Genomic DNA, 26,798 nt, shown 5'->3' with positions numbered 1-26,798 from the left:
AATAATCACTGTGCTCATTACAGGCTTCAAGTGGGCTCCCAAGGGTCAGGCTGGGTTTGTTTGCCCATCTTGGGAGTCAAGGAAAATGTGGCCCTTTTAGCTGCTTCAGCAAAAGAGAAGAAACCCAGGGATGGTGTCGATATGCTGCCAAGGACAGTAGCAAATCCAGAAATGGCGAACCCAAGGACAAAACAGGAGAGGGAGGGGATTAAGAAAGTGGAATGGAGATGAGCATGTGGGACTCCTGTCTGTCACTCTGTGTGTGATGGCAGTTTATAAACACAGAGCAACCAATTGAGCCAATGAATAATAATGGCACCACTGGGCACCAGGCATGACGATACTACAGAGTTGGTGGTTTTATCCTCTTTTTACACGGGTAGAGATGAGATTCAGAGAGGCTAAGTAACCTGCCTGAGATCACATAGCTGACTAGTAGCAGAGGTGAACTGTGAGCTCAGGTTACTGACCCCACAAACCAGCTCTTGATTACCGCACTCTTATTGGGATGCCATTGGGAACAGAAGAAGTATAGACTGAGAAGGGCTTGCATGTTCCTCCGCTTTTTTTTTTTTAAGTGGTGAAATACATATAATGTTTGCCATTGTAACCATTTTTAAATGTACATTTCAGAGGCACTGAGTATATTCACGGTGTTGTACGACCATCACCACCACCCATCTTCATAGTTCTTTTCAGCTTGTAAAATGGAACTGTCCCCATTAGAGGATAGCACCCCATTCTGCTCGACCCAGCCCTGATACCCACCTTTCGACTTTCTGTCTCTAGGAATCTGACTCCTCTAGGGAGTTCAGAGGAGCCACTGACTTTTTGATCCTTTGTTACAGTATCCATAGGAAGTGAACACACTCTTAAGTTCGCACCATACCTTTCCGGGCTTCCGGAACCCTCTCTGATCTCTATGTGGGGGCTCCAGGGTGGGAGCCTTTGCATGGGGTGAGGCTCTTCCGTTTGTACTGTGACTGCACCTGGTCTTCCTTCTCCTTCACAACAGCCCCGGGGCTCGGTGAGTTGGTGGTCATGTGTGGAGGCAGACACCACACCCCTGTGGGTCTGTGCATACCTGCATCTGCTTCGGCCAATGCTGGTGACTTAACGTTTTCCCAGAGTATCGCCCATTTCATCTATACTTCACGCCCCTTGACCAGACTTCAGTCTTTGCTCTGGGCCAAAAGATTTGAGCCTCTTAATGATAGAATGGACTCCCGCCTGGGAAGCCTTTAACACCCCAGAAAATGACTTTTATGGGCTCCTTTCTCCAGAACAGCTAGTTGAAGCCTGTAGTGAAGGAGGGTATGGTAGGTTCCCCAAATCCCCCAAACCTATGGATGTAATCTTATTTGGCACAAGGGACTCTGCAGGTGTGATTAAGGTTAAGGATCTTGAGATGCGGAGATGATCCTGGGTTATCTGAGTGGACCCTGAATATAATCATAAATATCTTAAAATTTTCTTTTTATACAACTATACTTTATACAGTTTAAAAGATTACTTTCCATTTCTAGTTATTGCAAAATATTGGCTGTATTCCCTGTGTGTACAGTACACCCCTGATGGAGACGAGATGGGGACAGAGACCAAGGTGGACACGGTGATGATGAGGGAAGCAGCAGCAGGAACAAACACTGTGTCCCCACTAAGTTCTGGGGACAGTGTTAACATACTTTACTTGTGGCAACACGGTATGTTGTCAAGTGAAGATATCACGATGTAGAATTAGTGACTCATCTACCATTTGGTAGAAAAGAGCTTTCCAGAAAAATGTCTCTAGAAGAAGGGCAAATGGGGGTGCTTGGGGAATGGTGGGCAGGGAATTTTCACTGGATACTTGAATGTTCCTTTTGCATTTTGTGTCGCATAAAACTTTTACCAATTCAAAAAAATCTAAAGTGAAAGAAATCAAATAAAGAGCCTTGAATGAACTATTACTTTGGAGGAGAACCGTAAAAAAAAAAAAACCAAAACACCAATTACTCTCAAAAAAGCTGTGATCCCTATCAGCCACTTTCCCTTTCAAGACGAACTGTTTTCCCTTAAGTGGAATTAGGTTTAAAAAAATAGGAAAATAGAGGGGAAAAAAGAAAAGAAAAACAGATCTCCCCTTATTCGTCTTTCCCTTATGGCAAAATCTCCAGCACTCTTTTTCCCTAAGGACTTTTAAATGGGCTGCAATGTGACACCCAACAGCTAAAGACTTTGCCTTAAAACTTTGGGTGTTGGTACTTTTGAAATTTCACAGAGGGAATTTTTACTGGTACATTGTTCATTAACTGTTGTAGAAGGTGCCTCACTGTAGCTAAGACTTGGGTCCGTGGAGTCAGACAGACCTAGGCTTGAATGCTGGTTCTCACAGACTCACTAGCCTTGTGACTTTAGGCAAGTGAATCTTGAGATGCTCATCCCCTGAAGGGATCCTTTCTCTATGGTGTCTGAATTGAATGCTGCTTGGGTCTCATGGTGGGACAGGGATGCAGTGTGGGAAGCAGCCCTCTAGCCTCGATGCTCTTTTCTGAAACCACACTGTCCTGTTGGCGTCCTGCCGTGCTTACAGTCTTGTCCAGGAAAACCTTCCTTCCCCAGCTGTCAGCTTACTCAGCCACCCTCATTGCAGCTCTCTCCTTTCTTCATAACTCTGCTCTGTACATGTTCTAAATATTTGCCCAGTTGAGCCCAAATTCTCTTGTCCTCCCTTTCTGCTCACTCCTGGGATAATCCCACAAGGGAGCTAATTAGCACAGCATTTTTACCAGCATCCCCCTCTTTGGAACACGTGCAGCTTTATTTGATTTTCTTACAGCCACTGAAGCATGGAATCTTTTCAGGGCTGATCTGTTCATTTCACTGATGGACACCAAGAATAAATCCTTAGCTCACTTTGCATCCATAACCTCACTGTTCCTATGCAGGGGAAGAGAATTCCAAGGAATCCTGCTATTGCTGCTTTGTGTAGAAATAAAAAAAAAAAATCCTTCAGACTTGAAAGAGCAAACTGAGATAGCATTGGGTGACTTCTTTTTTTTTTAGTGTTTAGAATATTACACTCACCTACATATTGTTTCTGCGTGTGTGTGTGTGTGCGCTCAGTCACTGAATCGTGTCCAACTCTTTGGGACCCTATGGATTGTAGTCCCCCAGTCTCCTCTGTCTGTGGGATTCTCCAACCAAGATTTCTGGAGTGAGTGGGCTGCCATTTCCTCCTCCAGGGCATCTTTGCCCAGGAGCCTAATGCATGCTTGTGGAACTGAATTTAAATTTCTTCCAAAGATTCCATATCTTCTGCGCTGAAGGGGAAAGTATAGCCTTTCCTCTACCCTGCTCGCATCCCCACTATAGAAGTCAGATGTATTAGTGATCTGTTGCTGAAACAGATTATCCCCAAACCTAGCTACTCAATACAACAATAAACATTTACTGTCTCACATGGTTTCTGAAGGTCAGGCATTCAGGAGCTGTTTGACTGGCTCACGGTCTCCCATGAGGTTGTGATCAGGATGGTGGTGGGGCTGCTGTCTTGTCTGAAGACTTGGCTGGGACTGAAGGATCCAGTTCCAAGGTGGCTCCTTACTGGATTTAGGTAAGAGGCCTCAAGTCCTCTCCCTTCCATGGTGCTGGGCACTGTAGGTACTACGTTGCAGCTAATATAGATTCTGCATTGTATTTCAGAGAGTTGTTTCATTTTGGTTTCTTTGAAGTAGCTTTCTTGGACTTGAACTGTGAAATCCATCTCCCCTGTAGTGTGTTAGCCCCCGCTGGCTCTGCTCAGACTCCCTTGATTCTTGCTTTCGTTTTTCAGCTTTACCTCCTAGTAGTCTCCTGGTGTCTGTCCAGCTCAGTGTTCAGCCAGTGAGATTGGCTGAGGTTGTGCGCAGAGCCTTGTACCCAAAGGCTTCCGTTGTATGTGGGTGCATCACTGTGGTTGAGGAGCACGGTCATAGCTCTGTCAATCCCCAAGCCTCCTTTGCTTTTGTTGTCTAGTAGGCTTCTTGGTTTCATTTCCCGGATAGACAAAGAGGAGGGCAGATCTTATCCTGTCCTTCTGTGCTGCTCTCATTTCCTGGATCCTGGGTCAACTTCTGGCTGCCTTGATGCTCTTCCTATGAGATTACAGCCTCCAGTCGTGGGAGCTGGGTGTTCCCCTGCATGTCTCCAGTTCACTGCTGTTAGCTCACCCCATCCCAAGTTGAGTGTGCCCTCTGGCAGCCCAGATGCTGGTTTCCAAAGCCAGCCCCATGCTGGTAAAGCCACATTTCTTGCTGACCAAGGGGACTGGGTTGGGAGGGGTGGGTGGTGGCAGCTTCAGGTGAGAAGACTGTAGATTCTCAGTAACTGTACCCCGACCCAAGGCTGTTTTTCAAGAATAGGCTCTTCCCAGTTTGCAGTGTGCCTTTGTTCAATTTCCAGAGCCCTGATATTACTTTTTTTTCACTGTGAATATAGATTGTTTTATTTCACTTGTGTAGATGACATTGAGCAGGATTGCTGAATCACATGGTAAGTTTATGCTTAATTTATAGAAAACCATCAAACACTCCCAAGGGGCTGCCCCATTCTGCATTACTACCAGTGCTGTATAAGCTTCCGTTGTTACCAGCTTTGTTAGTACTTGCGATGATCTGTGATTTTTTAAAATTCTAGATGCTCTAAAAAGCATGTAGGGGACTTCCCTGGTGGTCCAGTGGTTAAGAATCTTCCTTACAATGCAGTGGATGCAGGTTTGATCCCTGGTTGGGGAATGAAATTGTTGCTTTTAACAGTGTTATCAGTTTTATGCTTGCTTTTTCCAGGTGGAATTTGCCAGCCTCTTCTCCCTGCCGTAGGTAGGTCCTTGGTCCACTCTTGTAGCAGCACTGGGCTACATGGCTTCTAAGGTCGCTGACCTTTCCCAGCCTCTCATGGCTTTGGGGTTCATTCCTTCACGAGAGGTAGTATTAAATACTTAGGACACTATTCCTAGTGGCAGCTGAGTGTTTGTGCTGTCGTGGTGTGCCTGGGACTCCATCCTGAAGGCCACGTGACAGGGCAAAGGCTGAGCCCTCTTGATGTGGAAAGGCAAGGTGAAGGCCCAGGAAGGGGTCAGGGGCTCTAGTGGCCGCTTCAGAGGTGAACGTGAGTGTCCTGGTGCTGCTGAGACAAGTGACGACAAACCAGGGGCTTAAGCAAAAATGACTTGGGCATCAGATTCTGACCATTCTACCTCTGTGCTGGGGAGGGTGCCATCCTGACCACCGAGACTGCTGTAGCTGCCTACTCTTGCCTTTGTTTGCTCACCCTGGTTTTGGACTTGTGGGACTGCATACTTCCTTGGAACATGTTCTGGTCATTTCCAGAACCATTACCATATTGCTGCTGTCTGACTGGTTGCGGGTGGGAACCAGCGCTAGAGGCTGCTTTCCCGCTGGCCCTGGATGTCTCTGTGTTGTGATGCATGTCCTAGGTGCTCAGTGACATTTCCTGAATGCTGAAAGTTTGGAAGGTCAGAAAATACATGCTCTAGGGGCAAGTGTGGGCCCACAGCTGTGGGCCCAGCTGTGACCAGAACAACTGTTCAAGCAAATACATACAAAGGTCAGTTTCCAGGGTATAAGATCAGGGTGAATGGGCTCGACTGTGGAAAAACCTGCCAACTCCTCAGAAATGAATAGTAAGATGCTGGAACATCACAAATGTCCTTGATCACACCGACGCCAGAGAAGATCAGTCTGTCTAAAGCCGAATTCTCTCAAGTACATGGATGATTGGTCCCCAAATGCCTATTAATGTACAACTTCTGGGGCCAAATTAGCAGAGAAAATGCAACAGCCTCTGGTTCACATTCACAGTGCTCATTGTAAAGTCACTAGAAGGCCTGTGGAAGACACCAAGGACACGTGCAAATTGTGTTAAATCAGTTTAACCCAGTGTTGCCAAACTTCTTTGAGGTGGAGCCTTTTAGTGGCACGATGGCTGCAAGTGTCCCGTAGGATGCACTTCCATGGAACCCACTTTGGAGAACACTCATTTGTAGAGATGACACTTTCAGGAGAGGTTTGGAGATCAGGTTGAGATGGTGGTTTGGGGCCAGGGTGTCCAGAGCCCAGATGGTGGAGGGCCAGGGTCTCGAATGCAAGGCAGGGGAGCCCTGTAGGTTTTGAGAAGGTAAGCCATGCTATCCATGTGTCAGCTTATAAGTGGGCCTGCCTGGGTGTGAATTTGGGCCACTTGAGAGTCAGGGGCGCTCCAAGGGGGTCCATGCCTCATCTGGCCTCATTATCAGCCAGTGATCCCACAGAGCCTTTGTCACTCTTGGCTACAGCCTGGTCCCACATGTTTGCAATTGCCCGGGTCGCAGCCAGGGAGTGGCAGGCAAGATGATTGTGTGCTCAGGGGGTGCTGGAAGGTGGGGCAGGGTGAGGCTGGAAGGAAGGGGGTGTCCATGGGCCGGGCTGGAGTGGGGCTGACTGCTCACACCCTCTGCCCTCGCTGCAGGGTCCCTGTAAACACCCTTGGCCTGGCTCCCTGCCATCAGGATGAGTACATGTGCGGACCCCTCCGCCCAGCCTCGCATGCTGGGTCCACAGCAGGGTATGGAACGCCCATGTTTTGGGAAGCGGCAGGGGCCTGTGACTTCCCTGGGTCCCAGCTAGGGGCATGTCAGAGCCTGCTCATCCAGAGCCCAAGTAAACACAGTGCAGAGGATCACACAGCACACCAGCTGGAAGGAAGCCTAGAGACTCTTCTGGTGCAGAATTTTTCCTTTGGACAGTGGGGAGACTGAGGCTCAGAGTGGGGAAGGAATTGGCTGCTGCTGAGTTAGGCCTGGGACCTTGGGTCTGGATGTTGATTCCAGGGCTCCTTTGCCCACACTGGGGTGTCTCCAGAGCCCACTGCCTGCAAGTGGGGTGCTGGGCAAAGTCTACCTTCCTGTTTGAGGTGGTTTATGTTGCTGGGGGAGGAAGGGCAGTAGGTTTGTTACTTAGAGTCCCCTCAATGGATGAAACAGAAGGAAAACAGTGATGATTCTTTCTTTCTTCGGTTTTCAAAACACAAAAATATTTTTCTAGATACTTTATCATCTTATTTGTGAATTACTTTCGTTTTTATTGCCTATAGTTTTTTTACAATTTTTTTTTTAAGGTTGCCTTTTAAAAATGTTTTATGGAAAATTTCAGACAAAGATGCCAAAGTAAAACAAAGCTGTATGTGCTCATAACCCACCGCTAACACTTACAAGTTCACCAATCTTAATTCCTTTGTTTCACCCACTCTCCCCAAGTCAGGAGTAATTTGAAGCAAATTCCTGATGCTGTATCTTTTCATCTACAATTATTTCAGTATGCATCTCTGATAGATAGGATCTCACTCATTTTTTAAATTAAAATTTTTTCTGTTGAGATAGCTATAGATTTACTCACATTGTAGGAAGAAATGCAAACAAATGACTTGTATAGTAAGGATGATTTCTCTTAAACACAATCATAATATTATTATCGCACCAAAATATTTAATAATAATTACTTAATATCATCAATATCCAAACAATGTTTACATTTCCCAAATGGCTTATATTTTTTCTTTTTTTAAGTTTGTTTGATTAACTTGCTTTAATTAACTAGTTATTCAAGTCAATCTTGTGTATCCAAGATAATTGTCCAAAAACTAGTGAATTAATTAAAAAATTTGAGCTGCTTTGAGATATAATTCATATACCATATGATGCACCCATTTAAAGCATACAATTCAGTGATTTTTTGGTAGCTTTTGATTTAAAAGGTAATGTGCATCTATTGTAGAAAACATTAACAGTACTTCAGTTCAGTCACTCAGTCGTGTCCGACTCTTTGCGACCCCATGAATCGCAACATGCCAGGCCTCCTTGTCCATCACCAACTCCTGGAGTTCTCCCAAACCCATGTCCATTGAGTCGGTGATACCATCCAACCAGCTCATCCTCCATCGTCCCCTTCTCCTCTTGCCCTCAATATTTCCCAACATCAGGGTCTTTTCAAATGAGTCCGCTCTTCGCATCAGGAGGCCAAAGTATTGGAGTTTCAGCTTCAACATCGGTCCTTCCAATGGACATCCAGGACTGATCTCCTTTAGGATGGATTGGTTGGATCTCTTTGCAGTCCAAGGAACTCTCAAGAGTCTTCTCCAACACCACAGTTCAAAAGCATCAGTTCTTCGGCGCTCAGCTTTCTTTATAGTCCAAATCTCACATCCATACATGACCACTGGAAAAACCATAGCCTTGACTAGATGGACCTTTGTTGGCAAAGTAATGTCTTTGCTTTTTAATATGCTGTCTAGGTTGGTCATAACTTTCCTTCCAAGGAGTAAGCATCTTTTAATTTCTTGGCTGCATTGATTCCAGTCAGCCACTGTTCCCACTGTTTCCCCATCTATTTGCCATGAAGTTATGGGACTGGATGCCATGATCTTAGTGTTCAGAATGTTGAGCTTTAAGCCAACTTTTTCACTCTCCTCTTTCACTTTCATCAGAGGCTCTTTAGTTCTTCTTCACTTTCTGCCATAAGGGTGGTGTCATCTGCATGCCTGATGAACTATGGATGGAGGTTTGTGACATTGTACAGGAGACAGGAATCAAGACCATCCCTAAGAAAAAGAAATGCAAAAAAGCAAAGTGACTGTCTGAGGAGGTCTTACAAATAGCTATGAAAAGAAGGGAAGTGAAAATCAAAGGAGAAAAGGAAAGATATACCCATTTGAATGCAGAGTTTCAAAGAATAGCAAGGAGAGATAAGAAAGCCTTCCTCAGCGATCAATGCAAAGAAATAGAGGAAAACAATAGAATCAGAAAGACTAGAGATCTTGTCAAGAAAATTAGAGATACCAAGAGAACATTTCATGCAAAGATGGGCACAATAAAAGAGAAATGGTAGGGACCTAACAGAAGCAGAAGATATTAAGAAGAGATGGCAAGAATACATAGAAGAACTGTACAAAAAAGATCTTCACGACCCAGATAATCTCAATGGTGTGATCACTCACCTAGAGCCAGACATCCTGGAATGTGAAGTCAAGTGGGCCTTAGGAAGCATCACTATGAACAAAGTTAGTGGAGGTGATGGAATACCAGTTGAACTATTTCAAATCCTGAAAGATGACGCTGTGAAAGTGCTACACTCAATATGCCAACAAATTTGGAAAACTCAGTAGTGGCCACAGGACTAGAAAAGGTAAGTTTTCATTCCAATCCCAAAGAAAGGCAATGCCAAAGAATGTTCAAACTACCACACAACTGCACTCATCTCATGCTAGTCAAGTAATGCTTAAAATTCTCCAAGCCAGGCTTCAGCAATTCGTGAACCATGAACTTCCAGATGTTCAGGCTGGTTTTAGAAAAGGCAGAGGAACCAGAGATCAAATTGCCAACATCCGCTGGATCATTGAAAAAGCAAGAGAGTTCCAGAAAACATCTATTTCTGCTTTATTGACTATGTCAAAGCCTTTGACTGTGTGGATCACAATAAACTGTGGAAAATTCTGAAAGAGATGGGAATACCAGACCACCATGACCTGCCTCTTGAGAAATCTGTATGCAGGTCAGGAAGCAACAGTTAGAACTGGACATGGAACAACAGACTGGTTCCAAATAGGAAAAGGAGTACTTCAAGGCTGTATATTGTCACCCTGCTTATTTAACTTATATGCAGAATACATCATGAGAAATGCTGGGCTGGATGAAGCACAAGCTGGAATCAAGATTGCTGGGAGAAATGTCAGTAACCTCAGATATGCAGATAACAGTACTTATGTGCAGAATTTAATGTGAAAGCTCTCTGCAGTCATCTCTACCCAGTGAATGTCCTCTTTTACAAGTTGAATTATATATAAATTATATATATATATATAATATATATAAGAGCTAAACTCAGGGGAAAAAGTGACTAAATTCTGTACCTAAGCATAGCCACCAAAACTTTCAAAATTATCCCCCTGTTTGAGGGTGTTCTTTTTTTCCCAACATGAAATTTAGAATGTCTTACACTTCATGTACTGGCTTGAAGATACTGAAGGCTTGCCCCGGGTGTCTTCTCTTTGCTGACTGTCTGGGTGAGAACCAAGGGGCATCCGGGAGTGACTGTCATTGTGGTTGTCACTGGGGTTCCTCATTCCTAACCAAGCTATCCGTGGAGAGGATTCAGGGGATTGACAAACCTAGAGGAAAAAACATTATTATACATCTTTATTTTGCCTGACCTAAATGTAGCATTTCCTTCTGTTATGGTCAGAGGCAACAAGCCAGTGGCACTAACAGAATCTGAGACTTCATCACCAGTGAAATCATAGATGTTCCCCATCATAGTACAGTCACAGCTACTATTTTGAATTATAATTTGAGCTCAGTGCTACTATGAGTCAAAGAAGCTGTTAGACTCTCTGTGAAATCTGTGTTTCTAAAAAAGCCCATATATTGACTATATACAATTAAAAACAGTTTGATCACAGTATTTCAATATAATTGTTTCCTTGGTAATCCTGCAAATTTTTGTGTTTATGAACATTCCAAGAAGGGGCTCGTTAGTTTCATAAGACTTCCAAGGGGGCCCAAGTTCCTCTTAAGGTTAAGAACCTAGGGATTGGAGAGAAATGCTTTTTTTCTAAGTCACTGATGATTTACTTTTAATCTTTAACTTTTTAAAAATTCAGGGCCCTTTTACAGAGCTCCACTGCCTCTGGCTTCCCAGCTGTGCCCTTTCTCATTTTTCAGGGTTAAGTGCAAACCTGGCGCCAGGGTCCGGGGGAGAGAGGCAGCAGGAAGCAGAGGTTCTGGGATGTCTCTGCTGCAGAGGGAACTGGGCAGGGCTGTTTTCCGTGGCCCCCTGCCCTTTACCTCGATGAGCACACAGCTGGGTTTGTAGCGCTGGGCCTGCCCTCCCAGAGGGCTCGTTTCAGGAGACGATCCATCTCCACGTCCACATGTCCTGTTGCCCTGGAGCACAAGTTAGATGAAGCATATGAGCAGCCACTCCCAGATGGATGGGATGAGGAAAACCCACGCTCCCCCATATTCAGCAGGAGATTCGACCAGCTCTGTGCAGCTGGTCAGGGGGAGCAGAAAGCCTCGGGGGCTCTGCAGGTTTACAGAGCAGTGGGTCAGAGAGGCATGGGGGAACAGACATGGCACTGCCACATACCCCTCCTTCCCGGGTGATCTCCACCGTACCCTACACAGGGTGTGTGCCGACTGGTGCCAGCGGAAATTCTAACCCCGGCCTTCTATCACTAGCCCCAAGCTCAGGGCTTCCTTATTGCAGCATAGCTGTTGATGTGCAGTAAATCAGTCAGTCTGCATACCAGTGCCTGACCTGGTGATTGAGGGATCTATGGCAAACCATGGAGGATCATTTCAGATGACAGCCATTGGCCCTCTGAGCAAGAATCAGACCCATGTTGTTGACCATAGCCAGGTCTAGGTGATAAGGGTTTCTTGTGCACCAGGGCTGTGCTCCGTGTTCACACCTGTTGTCTCCTCCAGTCACCAGAGCCACTCTGTGGAGGCAGCCGCTGGGCGCCAGCATGGACTCTGGGCTCCACCTCCTGGGGCACAGCCCCACTCTGCCATCTACTAGCTCTGGAACCAGGCAACAACTTTGTCCCTCTGTGCCTCAGTTTCCTTGTCCATAAAATGGGGACACTGATGTTCCCAAGTACAGGACTGCTTCAGGAATCAAATGGTATTCGTAGAGAAAGCACTGCCAGAGTGAGTTAGTGTCCTGTAACTGCTGTAATTAAGGATCATCACCCTGGTTTCTCAGAACACCAACCAATTCTCTTACTGTTCTGGAAATCTGAAGTCTAGTCTGATGTGGGTCTCACTGGGCTAAAGTCAGTGTCGCAGGGTTGTGTTCCTTTTGGAGGCCCCAGAGGAGAATGTTTCTTGGCCTTTTCCAGCTTCCAGAGGTGCCCACATGCCTTGCCTTGTGGTCCCTTCCTCCAGCCTCAAAGTCAGCAATGTTGCATCTCTCTGACCCTGCCTCTGTCATCTCAGCTCTGTTTCTGACTCCTCCACCTTCTCTCCCACATTCAGGTCCCTGTGATTACACTGCACCCACCTAGGGGAATCCACAATGATCTCCCCATTTGAAGGTCAGCTGATTAGCAAACTTACTTCCGTCTGCAACTTTCATTCCCTTTTGTCTTGTGAGGTGATATACTCACAGCTCCCAGGGATTAGTAGTGGATGTCTTTGGGGGAGGGCATCAAGCCCCCAATCCTATGTTGTCTTTGGGGTCCAGCTGCCACATGTGACAGTGGTTATGCTTTAACTGTTTCCCATTTTCCTGGTGACCACTCGATATTCCCCTTGAAGGCAGAGGGCTTCAGGAAGTCAAAATCATTAGTTCGTTTGTGAAATATTGAGCCTCTGGGCATGGTTCCAAGCTCTAGGACTGTTTCAGTGAACAAAACAAACATGGTACCTGCATCATGGGATTTAAAATTAGTGTGGATTGGAGAGGAAATAAATAAAAACTTCACAACTGACTGTGATGACTGCTCTAGAGGAAACAGACAAGTGCTATGCTAGAAACTAATGGACAGGGAAGTTAGCTGGTCTGGGAAGGCCTCTCTGTGCAGGTGACATCTGAGCTGTCCCCTGAAGGATGACAAAGGTCCCAACATGAAGGAGAGAAGGCTGGAGGGACATTTGCAGTCAGGGTTCAAAGCTTCTAGAAGGGCCCACAGGTGAGAAGTGACTTGGTGTGAGGAGAAGCCAGCACAGGGGCAGGCGAGGGTTAGGGACCAGGCCATGGAGTGGTCGGCCTTGGAGGCCACGGGGGCAAGTCTGCATTTTGTCCTAAGTTTTAAGTAGGTTGTGTCATAATCCAAGACAGAGAGCTGTGAGATGCTGTGGAAGGGTGGACGGTGAGCTTCTGGGATTCTTAGCTTGCACTAGCACTAAGCGGTGTGTAGAATTAGAAGGCTGTGGCTAGGGACAGTTTTCTCCTGGTGTTAGTGTAGGTACCCCCACTCCCTAGCTGCATATGCTCTAGGTCTGTGATTCTTAGTGCCTGCAGTTGCCACTGCCTGGCCCTTCTGCCCTCGGCACCCTTCTTCCCAGTACATGCTGATGACCTTCCGTAGGTACCCCAGACTTCCCCTGGCAGCTCCTCTCAGCCCACACCTGGGTAGAGCAGAGATACTGGGGATCCTCAGTCTGTGATGGACAGAGGTGGAGGATGAGTGCCCCAGACTCCTCACCTGTGGGGGGTGGGGCTAGGCTGAGGCAGGTCCTGCACCATATCTTCAAGGTCTCCAGCAGGAATGAGCTAGTGAAAAAACAAGATTGTTCAGAATTTCAAGATGGCGACATCAGAGTATTGAACAGTCACGGGGCCCTTCTGAGCATGGGGCCCCAAGCCACTGTTCAGGATGCATTGAACTCCCCTCCATCTCTTCTTATAACCATTCTGCTCTTTTGCTCACTTTTATTCTTTTATTTTCGTATTCCTAGCTGAAGCTTGTGTGTGTTTTTGTTACGGAGACAGAAAGCTTTGAGAAGGCAGGAAAGAGTGTGTTCAGAGTTTTTTTCCTAGGTAGCAATGTTCCATCTCACTGGGACTGCTTGGAAGACAGATAGGGAGAGGGCCTCTGATGGTGGAAGGTCCAAGTTGCAAGACTTCACGTCAGTGGATCTGCCTGGCCAGTTCTGTTTGGCCCAAGGCTCCACTGGCCCTGGCGCTGGCCTCTCCAGGCTCTAGACAGTCCTGGCTTGGTTTCCGTTTTATTGCTGTCATATGCATACCTTTCTAACAGGGAGAGATAGGTCCCAGGGAAGGCAGCCTTTGGTCCAAAACCCAAGGTCAACCCCTCAAATAGCCATGCTCCGAGGTGCCATGCCAGGCACGTGCTTTCTCGTGTGATTTGGAGAAGACAGCCTGTACTCAGGGCAGTGGGCTGGAGCTTGGCTGCAGGTTGCCGCTCGAGGCCACAGGCCCATGTTTGGTGGTCAAAAGGGTGGAAAGTTATGGCCATAAATAACATAAGAGGGAGTTGAGGAGGTAAAAATCACCTGAGCCAAGCATGTATAGCCAAAGGGTTTTGTTTCATGCATAAACTCTGATCAATTTCTAGAGACTTTCTGGAGAGCCCATGGTTGACTAGTGGTGTCTGACCAGGATGGAGTGAGAGGAATGAATGACAAACGGGTGCCATCCTTGAAAGGCATTTTCTCACTTGTACAGGTGCCTCCCCTGCAGTGAACTTCTGGCAACATTTTCTGAGGCTGGGGAAGTGGGCCAGTGGATCTCACAGGAGAGCTCTGCACACAGGAAATAGGCGCAGAAGTAATCTGCTCCCCAGCTCCTTGCTTTGGCCTTCCAGGCTCTCCCTTCTGCCTCTGCTCTGCCCAGGCCTGACACGTCTTGCCCCTGCATGTCCATCTCTTGTATCCCATCTCCTCCTTCGATTTCGGTTCTGCTCCCAGCTCCTTCCCGCCCCTAGAAACCTCCACCAGTCCCCTTTGGTCAGTGACTGGCCCAGGCCCTTCAGAAAAAGGGAAGGCATTCTGCATGGCCCTCTCCTGTTGTCCTGTGATGTCATTTATCCAGTGCGATGACACACACATGGCTGTGATGACCCGTGCTGGGTGGTCGTAAGCCCGCGGCTGCACGCATCCCTTCTCAGACCCCTCACTGTGCTGCCCGCTGGGGGAGAGCCAGGGCTGCCATGAGCCGGCCAGGCTGCGTGGTCAGGACTGAGGAGGAGGCAGGCCTCATCACGTGCAGATGAATACTGTATGCCTGATGCTGTCTGATAATTCTATTGTTGAGACAGTTAACGCAGCTTAGTACCATGTTTGATGCTAGTAAATGCTCAATAAACTGTTAGTAACAGTTACACTAATAAATAGTGATAGGTGGAGTATTTTCAATTTGGCCTGCCCTGGGAAGTCGGGGTGGGTGGTCCCCAGGGACCCCCTCATTTTGAAGTTAATTTTCCAGGTAACAGGGGTCGATGAGGGAGAAGAGAGCCTTTTTGGTAACAGAAAAGACTGCAGTCCATCAGTCTCGCAAAGAGCCATCTGAGTGCTGGTAGCTAATCAGTCTGGTGGGGAGACCTTGGCCTGGGGAATGTTTTCTTTCAATCCATCTCTCGGAGACATTTTCTTGCCAATCAGGGCCCTGGGAAGGCGGGTGGGAACAATGGAACGCGTTGTCCTGCCTCCCGTTGACTCGCTGCCGACAGAGTTCACTCAGCGTGTAATCCTTGAGGCATGCAGAGCCCGCGGCCGCCAGTGAGGAGGATAAATCACCCCTGTATCAGGGAATTGGAAACAGATTGCTGGATGGGCCAGTGTGTCCCCGCCAGCCCCGGCCCCCACGGGCATCACGGCTCTCACCTTCCCTGGGAGGTGTCCACCTGAGAGGATGCCCCCAGCTGTCAGGCTGGCGAGGACCATGGTGGCTTGATGGCGAGAGGACACGGGCACCCTTGTGGGGCACTCTCCTTCTCGTCTGTTTTTTTGTCTTGACTCTCCTGTTTGTAGCACAGGCTGCTCTCTGTGGCAGAGGGAGACAGCGCCGAGTGGGTCCAGGCTGGAGCTGAGAGCCTGGAGGAAGGGAAAGGAGGGCAGTGAGCTCTGTCAGTAAGTCAGGGGATGACCGTGGCCCCGGCACTCTGCCGCTCTGGGTCTCAGCCTCCTTGTCTGCAACATAAAAATGAGATACAAGAAGCCTGCCTGTGTTGCACTTGAGGAGGCAGGGAGGGGCCTGCCTCCCCAGAGGTGATGGAGTGGTCAGAATGCTGGAAGGGAAGAATGCATTTAGAGATCATTTAATCTGGTATTTCCCCCCCTGATGGTAGGGCTGAATCACCTAGGAGTTAAGATACTGGTTCTCAGACTCCCTCCCGATCTGCTCAGGCAGAGTCTCTCTCAGGCTGGGGTCTGGGGGTGCCAGGCTAAGAGCCTCCCTCCAAGACTCTAAGGCAAGCGAGTGTGGGAGACCATTTCAACTTTTTACTCCACAACCAAGATGTTGTAACAATTTAATGTGACTCTGTCCACCCTCTGCACTGTCTGCTTCACCTTCTTCCCCGCTTCCTCCTCGCTCTCCGCATGGGGCTCTGCATCCAGGCACAGCCTCAGGTTGAGTCTGGGCTTGTCCACGTCCTAAGGCTGGATGGGCCCTGTGCCCCGGTCTCTTCACCTGTAAGTTGGGCACACGCGGCAGCCTAACTCACTGGGTGGCCGCGTGACGAAACAAGTCAGTATGTGCGGCTCTCAGTGCCTGGCAGGGCCCCGGCCACCCAGTCAACCTACTTCCTCAGTGTTTGCTGGACTCCTGTAGCCATTTTAAACAGAGATAGAGAGAGAGAGAGTATTCTTGCCTGGAGAATCCCAGGGACGGAGGAGCCTGTTGGGCTGCCATCTATGGGGTCACAAAGAGTCGGACACGACTGACGTGACTTAACAGCAGCAGCAGAGAGAGAAGGCAAGAGAAAAGCATCTGCTCGCCTTTTTGAGAAGCCTTCAGCTGGCAGGTTGGGAGGGAGGGTGGTGGAGAGGGAGGGGCACGGGTTTCTACTCCCCCAGGAGAGGAATCTTGTGGGACTCTGATGGGTTGGCCTCTGCTTGGCTATGGGAGGTTGGTCCTGAACTCCCTCAACTTTCGCAGGAGGGGATTAGCTTTATTGCTGTGGAGTTTGACTGACAGGGACTGCTTGTCATTAGTGGGCTTCCCAGGTGGCACTAGTGGTAAAGAACCCACCGGCCAAAGCAGGAGATATAAGAGATGTGGGTTTGATCCCTGGGTTGGGAAGATCCCCTGGAGGGCGAAGCAACCCACTCCAGTATTCTTGCCTGGAGAATCCCATGGACAGAGGAGCCTAACGGGCAACAGTCCATTGGGTTGCAAAGAGTTGGACATGACTGAAGTGACTTAGCACACACACACGCATTTGTTATTAGCAGTAATTATTATCATTTAATAATAATGATAGGGCTGCCCCTACGATGTATGGGGTTCCAGGCAGATATTTTTTGCAGGACTCTTACCTTAATAAACAATCTGAATGACTCCAAAATAGAGTCCATTCTGGTGGCCTAGGCTCATGTGACCCTGCATAAAATATACTATATCAGTCAGTGGTACCAGACTGTCACCAGTGGCCGCAGAACCCCAGATGACCCACAGACACAGGTCTCCAAACTCAGGGCATCTAGTCAACCTCTTGGAGACTCGAGGGGGAATGAGGACCAAAGCTCAGATGGGTCCCATCCTGAATTGGGGTGTCCTACCTGGATGGTACTGCCTACATGTCTGGTTCCGGTCACCAGAGGCAGTTCAGAAAAATTTGAGGACTGTTCCAAACTGTGGGTCCCCCTGAGGTGTGAGTTCAAGGTGAAGTTCTAGGTCTAAGAGTGATAGAATGTTTTAACTGTACATCATTAAACATAATAGTAATTATAATTAGAATGCTGATGTTTATGACACTGAGTAATATCTTTGTTATCTACTGGTCACTGTGCTACTTAGGATTAAACTCGGCTATGTGTGATGCAAGTTGAAAAAGAGAACAGCTTAAAATGATAGACATTGACGTTGCTCTCATGTTATGGGAGTCCTGAGGTGGGCTGTTTGGGGTGGGTGGGTGCCTCTGCTCCACAGAGTCTTCAGGGCTCAGGGCTCCTTCCCGCTCACTTCTCTGCCACTCGAGCGAGTGGCCTGAGGACCAGGGTGGGACGGCCACCGTGTTTGTGTTCAGGCAGCAGGGTGGAGGGAAATGGGCTTGTTCCACTGCCAGGGGCACCCTTTGCACTTTCTCATTAAATGGCAGTTACCCTCGATCAAGTCCACCAAGTGAGGACCGGGGTCTGGTGTGGTCCTTGCATCTGAACACTCATGGTAGCAGCTATCTTCAGGAGCGTCTGCACTCCTGCTCCTGGCTCCAGTCTCAAGCTTCTAAATGCCGTGGAGCCTCTCCCTCGTCCCCACACTCCCCTGCACCATCTCTTCCCTCTCCCATTCTCTGACGCAGGCTCTTCTCTCCCTCGTCTCCTTCCTCTCTCTTTGCGGGAAAGTCGTGGTGGTGACCTGGTGGGAAGAAGAGACCTGGGAGGGGCTCCAATGGAAGGAAGAGAATGACGACAGGGTGGCCACCCAGCAGGCAGGAAGGGATATCCCTCCTCAGCCCTGGACCTGCTCTCCCGCCTGTGGGCTCTCACATTTGGTTATGAACCTCAAGGGTGTGTGAGTCATACGCAGAGCTCACCTCTGACTCTTCTTCTCCTCTTCCAGCTCCTTGGCTGCTTTGGGTCCAGCTCAATTCAACTGAGTGACTATTTATTTAGCAACTTCCCATATGAAGTATTGAGAATTATTTCCCTGGGGCAGTTGGCCAGAACAAATTAAATAGTCAGTGTCCAAGTGTGGTCAAAGCTCTTGGGACTGGTTGCCAATTTGCTTTCTATTCCCATGGGTAGAGCACAAGGGTGTTGTTTTACCACATCCTTGCCAGCACTGGGTATTGCATTTTATTGTGTTTTAGAAGATAATTGTTTATCTCACAGGTGATTATCCTCCAAGATGAATAGACTGGACTCTCCCAGGTCATTGACACAGAGGTGATGTCAAATTAAGCAAGGGTTTTTTTTTTCTTCTTCTTTTTCTTTTTTTTTTTTTTACAAATATAGAATGTCATTGTATTTTTAAAAAAATGTATTTTAATGTACCTTACTCATGGAAGGTACATTAAAATCTGGTGAATTTTAACAGGCATGTGCCTGTGAAATATCATAGCACACAGTATTGAATTTTTCATGCTCATTGTTACTTTGCAGGCTGATTGTGCTGATCCTAATTTATGTCTGTTATTTTATATATAGTTCAGGATTAGATTCAGGGTGGACAAAAAGCCTTTTAAAAACACTGTTGTATTCTCTTAAGTTTTATCCTTAAGACATCTGCCACTTTTGGAATCCACTCCAACTCTGGGGAGATTCATTCCAATGCCTATGAAATGGAATCTGAGATTTTAGTTTTAAAAGTGGGACTCTGGAAGATTCAATCCATGATTGCAAAATCGTTATTTCTTAATATTTTGGTTTTTCACAAACCAGTGTTTTTGAAAGAGATATTGTTCATTGGGCTGTTTTACTTTTGATGTCATTTTTTTGGGGGGGCAATGATAAATTTGGGTCCAATTCAGTATTCAGGGTGCAGATCCATGTGATTAAGCACAGTTCTTTGTGGGGAAGCCAGAGGGCTTGAAAGGAAGGAAGGTAGAGTGTGGGAAAACAGGAACCCCTGTGCTCTGCCGGCTGGAGTGTAAACTGGTGCAAACCTTCTGAGGCTCAAACTGGTTCTTTCTACTTGCACAGATTGAGTCCACACACACTCAGTATGGTAGGCAGGATATCTCACTCCCCCAGAGATGCCCAATGATCCAAGAACCCATGACCATGTCAACCTACAGAGCGAAAGGGACTTTGCATATACGATTCACTTAAGGATCTCAAGATGGCCAGCCGTGTCCAGGTGGCCAGACCCCTCCCAGATGGATAGTGAGGTCCCACGCAGGGTGGCAAGTCCAGTGTCCCCCAGAAAGCAGTGTCCCCCTGCTTTCTCCTTGCCAAGGCCACCTGCAGAGGAGGGACAGAGACTTCTCTTGGGAGGTGAAACATAAGTCCATTCAAAACCGTCAGCCTCAGCAGAGCCTCCGTGCCCTGCTAGATAAACACTGCTGTGTTTGAAGACTCCACAGGAAGTGTTTTGGCCTGGAGAGGGAAGGTTCCCGGCTTCATTCTGAGCCGAGTCCATTCCTGGGGCAAATTATAACCACTGTTCACGGTATCTTGGTCCTGCCACAGGAGGCAGCCCTTGACCTGGAGCTGCACTGGGGAGTCTGCAGTCTTCTCCTGGGATGTGGGGCTTCACGGAAGAATCAAGCCTAAGGGTATACAGAGGAAGTTCCAGGGTGTGTGCTGACACCAGCCTGGAAGGCAGCTGGTTACACTGGCTCTGTCCAACCTCTCCTGCTACCCTCTGTCCTGCCCTCCACTCCCTGACCTCTCTGTTCCTCCAAAAAAGAAAAAAGATCCTAATCACACTGAAGGCACGTCCAAACTGAACAGAGAGAACCCTACTTAGTCAAGAAAAATGGCACAGCCTCAAGGGTGTGAAACTACAGGACCCTCACAGTATGCTTGCTGCTTGACACAAGGTACCTGTGCACCCAGACTGCACACAAGTGCTTTCTGAGCTGCTGTCTTCTGAGCCCCATGAGGAGCTGCACTTATTTTCTTCTTCCCTGAGGCCCGGCCTCGTTGCAGCTCAGTGCACCAAGAGCACAGCTCCATGAGTCATTTCTCAGCATCCCCATCCCACACCCTGTGCACCCACCACCCATCTCAAGACACAGAGCATCGCAGAGCCCTCGGGGTCCCCTCATCCTCCTTCCTGGTTGACACCCATCTCCCCAGCTTGTCGCCGTCCCGACCTGTATCATGGTGAGTTTTGTAGAACTTGAACTTCCTACCTGTGAATCACACCCTTTGCTTGTTATAGTGTCTGTACTTGCAATTGTAATATGCTCACCTCACAGATGAGGAAACTGAGGCATGACTTTTAGTGCTGAGTCCAAAGTCCCAGAGTAAGGAGCAGAGTTGAGATGCCAGCGAGATCCAAGCTCCTAGAAAGAGGCAAGGCACTTCAGGAGCAAAGTGGCAGAGAAGCCCAGGGGTGGAAGCACTGGAGATGGCCCGGGGCAAGGGCCACCCTCCTCCTCTTTGGCAGAGGGCCCCTCGACTGTCCCCCATCCCCATCCTCAGTTCAGTTCAGTTCAGTTGCTTAGTCGTGTCCGACTCTTTGTGACCCCATGGACTGCAACACGCCAGGCTTCCCTATCCATCACCAATTCCGGAGCTTGCTCAAGCTCATGTCCATCAAGTTGGATGCCAACCAACCAGCTCATTGTCTGTTGTCCCCTTCTCCTCCCGCCTTCAATCTTTCCCAGCATCAGGGTCTTTTCCAAGGAGTCAGTTCTTCACATCAGGTGGCCAAAGTATTGGAGTTTCAGCTTCAGCATCAGTCCTTCCAATGAATATTCAGGACTGATTTCCTTTGGGATGGACTGGTTTGATCATTTTGGTGTCTAAGGGACTCTCAAGAGTCTTCTCCAACACCACAGTTCAAAAGCATCAATTCTTCAATTCTTCAGCGCTCAGCTTTCTTTATAGTCCAGCTCTCACATCCATACATGACTACCAGAAAAACCATAGCTTTGACTAGATGAACCGTTGTCGGTAAAGTAATATCTCTGTTTTTCAATATGCTGTCTAGGTTGGTCATAGCTTTTCTTCCAAGGAGCAAGTATCTTTTAATTTCATGGCTGCAATTTCACCATCTGCAGTGATTATGGAGCCCAAGAAAATAAAGTCTCTCACTGTTTCCTTTGTTTCCCCATCTATTTGCCATGAAGTGATAGGACTGGATGCCTTGATCTTAGTTTTTGGAATGTTTAGTTTTAAGCCAGCTTTTTTACTCTCCTCTTAGAGGAGAGGCTCTTTAGTTCCTCTTCGCTGTTTCTTGGTGGGTTGGTCTGGAACATCCCCATCCTGTCTGTCTCCAATCCCAAGCCTGGCTGTGTGCTTACTGCCTGAGGGAGCCCCCCTGACAGCTGTACTGATGTTCTGGGGAAAGCCCTGCAAATCTTGTGACAGACAACTCTCATCTGGTGCTTAGCGTGGAGCCTGATGTCGGCACCAGCGAGGCAGGGTGCTGGCCCTGGGAAACCTGATTGGTGCCAAGCCTGTGAGTACGCGTCCAACCCTCACAGCTGGTCAGCCTGCCGACCCCCCACCAGGGCATGGTTGGAGGTTGGACAGTGTTCCTGTGGCCGTATGGGTCCCGTTTGCTGACCCCTGGGTGGATGTGAGCAGCAATGAGATAATCCATGCAAAACACCAGCATTGCCCCGTGAATGTGAGCGGACTCATTATTCTTAATTGCCCACAGTTGGGACTCATGATCCCAACAGTCTGTCTCATAGGTCTCTTATCTGAATCCTTATCTCAGACCCTGGGAGCCGGATCTGTTTCAGAATTCAGAATTTGTTAAATTTCAGAACTTAATCAGTGCTTATGTTGTATATCATTAACAGCCCCGAGGGATCCTGGGCAGACTGGGTCATGAAACTTGCTGCAGTTTCTGCAGCAAACCGTATGGGCACATAGCCACACCCCCTTCACGGCTCCGTTCTGGGCTGGCTCCGCTGCCAAACCTCGGGAGGAAACGTGATGAGAGGCCTGGGTCCCCCTGCCTCCTCTCCTGCGTGGCCTCGGGCAGCACACCCTCCTGGGAAATGGGACAGCAGAGTCCTCAGGGTTCCAGGACACTGTGACTGGATGAGTTTGTCTAGGAGAAGCGCTCAGACAGGGCCAGCTCTGGGTGAAGATGGGGAAGCGCCCTCCATGACCACAGTCTTGCTCTTACTGACTCTGGTGCTGCTGGTGGCTTGCCGGCTCTCACTGAGACGTGAGCTGGGGGCCTCACCAAAAGTGCCCCCGCATCTGCAGGTTCCGCTGTGTGCCCCAGCAGTGTGTGCAGCCGTGTGCGCGTCAGGTGTGTGTCCTGTGTGTCGGGTGCTGTGGGGTGGGACTGTAGAGCAGGGGCAGCTGACTCACATTCGAGTCTGTTGGACTCCGTAGCCTATTCACAGCAAGCCACCCAAACTTAGTGGATTACAGCAACAGCATTTATTCATTTTTTGCTCATGCACATGCAGTTTGGGCAGGACTCTGTGGGGACAGCTCTGCTCTGTTCTGTGTGGCGTTGGCTGCGGAGGCGTGGCGGCTGAGGACACCTGATGGCTGGGTTCTGGAACTCTCTGAAGGCTGGTTCACTCCCCTGTGTTTGGGGTAGGCTGAGCCTGGTGTTAACTGGCCTGTTAGTGGGCACCTCCACCGGAACCTCTGTGCTCTCAGGCTTCCTCAGAGTGTGGGGGCGGGGTTCTTTGTCTCATCTTGGTGGTCACTTCCACCAGAGCTTCCTGGGTTGAGACAGGCATAGAGTCTCCCCAAGTGCTAGAGGAGAGGACACAGACCCCACCACTGGATGGGAGGAATATCAACTCTTTTTATACTTTATATATAATATCAATAAATATAATAATGTTTATAAATGTATAGTATATTTATATATAAAATGTTTGTAATATTTACAAAGTTTACCACTTTATTTAGTGGCAACATAGTGCATCTCATAAAGATTAGAATTGTAATCATATTGGTATGTCTGTCTAAATGTTGGTTTTTCACAGGTGGTTTCAGGAAGAGCCACATCTCTTCCAGGAGGAAGCATTTTGGGGATAGTTCTGGGAGACATAGGCTTTATTTTCAGCAGAAAAAGGAAGAGTTATTAGCCAAGAAAGGGGAGAAATTGGAAGATCTGATACCCAAAGCTTCCCAGCTAGTGAGTTATTCTAGATCAGATCTATTTTTTTTCTGGTTATGGGGGGAAAAAAGCAGCCAAAAAAAAAAAACACCACCACTTTACACAGGCTCATGGATTGCTTAAGTGCAAGGGAACTATCTAACTTAATTTTTTAAAAAGTCTTGGGCTTCCAGAGATGGAAGGAAACTTGGAGCTCAGGTAATCCTGTGCATCTTCAATAGAGGGGTACACAACCCCAAGTGTAGATGGAACAAGCAGAGAGAGAGAGTTACAGCATAAACATGGTGAACTTTGATTTTTCCTAGACGCCAAGTAATCCAAAACATTTCAATATTCAAACAAACATGTCTATATTTTGGAGGAGAACATAAAATCTCTATAAATTTTTATGGCAAAACAGAAGACTTAAAAGAAATTCCACACTGTCAGCAGACTGGCTTGAGTGAAGAGTGAGAAACCTCCCTTCTACCCGCTCCGAGGTCCTAGCTTGGACTCCTGGGTCCTAACCCACTTTCCCTGCCATGGAGGGTGTTTGGGGGGGCAGCACCAGAAGCAGTGTGCTAGCTGGCAGTCCTCCTGGAAACTCTCTACAATACTAGTTCTCAGCAGGAAGTGCTAAGGAAAAAAAGAAAGACGGCAAAGGAAAAGGCCATGTCATGTCAGTTTCCACATGGAGTCAGAGCTGCTCTCTCCGATAAAGGAGCCTCCAGTCACATGTGGCCATTGACTAGAAATACAGCTGGTCCAGGTTGTGATGTCCCTAGGAGGAAATACACACTGGCTTTCAAAGACTTACTATGAAAAAGAAGACTGCAAAGTAGCTCATTATGTATATTGATTACATAATGAAATGATGGTGTCTGGGGCATATTGAGTTGAATAAATGCATTTTCTTTCTTTTTATTTCTTAAACATGTCTACTACAAAATTTTAAACTACTTAGATGGCTCACATTATTGATATTTTCACTGGATGCATTGGGCTAGAGTATAAGGTGTCTGCTAATGTAACATACCCCAGAACCCTGTCCTTCCTGTAACATCTTGAGTGACGAGTCTGGGGGTAGAACAGGCTGCTGAAAACATGCCTTTAGGTTGTTTGTCTCTTCACTGACCTCTAAGTAAACATTGGATTTCCCACCTCCACACTTTTGTTGACCCCGTTCTGCTGAGAATTCCTTCTTCTCTTGACCATTCCAGACCAACCCACCCTTTAACACATAGCTCAACTCTCTTAAGTGTCAAATGCATTCTTTACTCTGCATCCCCTGCCCAGCTTTACAGAGAATCCCTGCTTCTGAAAGTCTTAACAGGCTCACTTACTCATTAATTAATGAGATAAATCCGTACTTCACTGCCCAGTAATCTTTACTCTCTTTTTTATGTTGTGGAAAGTGCAAATGACATGACTTTTTGTTGTTTCTTTGAGAGGTTGCTTGAAGCCTCTTCTAGTTTAGGGGGTGCTCAGAGGGGTGAGGTGCTTGCTATGGCTTGCACCAGAACTTAGTGGGAAGGCTGGGGGAACAGGGAAGTTGGGTTGTGCCACATTTCTCCTCAATTCCCAGTTCATTTGGATGCATAGGACTGAAGAGTCCCAATTTCTCACCACAGTCCAACACCTTATAACAGAATCTATTGGTCAGCCAAATCCTGTGCCAATGCTTTTCTCTTGCTCCAAAGGCCTGGATGATCTACATATATGTTTTCTCAGCCTCTCTTGAAGTCAGGGGTGCCAAGTGACCCTATTCTGGTCCATAAGCCCGAGGGAAATCAACAGAACTTTTATGGAAGGATTTTCTTCCATGATAAAGGAAAGCAAGTCGTGTAAAGGGTCACATGAAGAAATTCTTCTTTACTGTCCTCCCCCTTGCTCTGCTTTCTGCTACTGAATATGGTTGAAGAGGCTGGCATTGCAGCAACCACCTTGGGACCGTGAGGTGATAACGTAGGGGAGAAAAGTTAAGGATGGAAGAGTAGAACAATGGAAGGGGCCTGGGCAAAGATGACTTGATTGAGTTGCCAAGCCAACTGCAGGACCACCTACTTAGACTTCCAAAAAATGTGATACAGCTGTATATATATATATATTTTTTTGCTGATGTGTATATAAACTGCTTTATTCTTTAAATAACAAATGAAGGGGGAAAGGACTACAACCGATACAGCTGATTATTTTTATCATCTATGCCATCCTTAGCTGAGCATTCGGTTCCTTACCCCAGAATGCCTTCTAACTCATATACATGTGCTGTGCTGTGTTTAGTTGGTCAGTCGTGTCCAACTCTTTGCTGTCGGCATGAATTATAGCCCGCCAGGCTCCTCTGTCCATGGAATTCCCCAGGCAAGAATACTGGAATGGGTTGCCATTCCCTCCTCCAGGGGATCTTCCCAACCCAGGGATTGAAGCCAGGTCTCCTGCATTGCAGACAGATTCTTTACTGTCTGAACCACCAGGGAAGCCCAACTGATGCATACGCCACATAATCACGAAGGAAAAGAACTCATACCACAACCAAAATACGTAATATAAATGAAAACTACCGCCGAATTAGAAAGCAGCATTCTCACCTTAAAGCATCAACCACATCAGACTGATTAGTCATAGCAGGGACAGCTTCTTGCAGTGACAGGTCTAGTGGCATTTCACCAGCAACATCTTATTTAAGCATCCTGACCACTCTGTGAAGCAGACATGGTTACTACCTCTACGTTACAGAAGAGAAAACTGTGGCTTGGAGGGGGAAGTCATGTGTCCAGGGTCACTCAGAACAGAACGGTGTTGAGTTGTAGAAGCCTGAGTTTCAGCACAGACGTTAACAGCTGACTGTCCATCCTTCTGTGACCCAAACTCTCTGTGTGCCTTTGGCTTGTAATGAGGCCATCATATGCTCCCAGCCTAGATCCTCTCCAAGTGACTCCAGTGAGACTTAAAAAGAGGAGAGAGAGAGAGAGAGATACAGAGAGAGAGAAGACCCAATGTGCTATTTCTCAAATGACATGCCTGCTATCCACCCCCAGGAGGGCTACCTATGTTTATTTGGGGCTGCACAAAAAATGTCAGTGTTGTAAGTTTTTCTTTCCTGGAGGTAGGCAGTTTCTAATGGACAAATCACATTCTTGATCTGAAAATAACACATGAAAGACATAAAGAGAAAAAATGTCCTGCAGGTTTACAATCTTTCCCTTATGCCAATAAATAGAGGAGGCAAGAATGTCATAGTAAAGACAAGGTGACCAACCTCCAGCGTAAAATATGCTTGTCAGGAAAGCTGAAAAGTGTGCGTGAAAGGAACTTGGTTCTGCTCAAGTGTAGCTTTGAATTAGTCTGCTTAAATTTAGTTGACCTGGGATAAACTTGTGGAATAAATCAGTCTTCTTGAGA

The sequence above is a fragment of the Muntiacus reevesi genome, chromosome 2, assembly GCF_963930625.1.
Source record: "Muntiacus reevesi chromosome 2, mMunRee1.1, whole genome shotgun sequence".
Lineage (NCBI taxonomy): Eukaryota > Metazoa > Chordata > Mammalia > Artiodactyla > Cervidae > Muntiacus > Muntiacus reevesi.
This window is presented reverse-complemented; position numbering follows the sequence as displayed.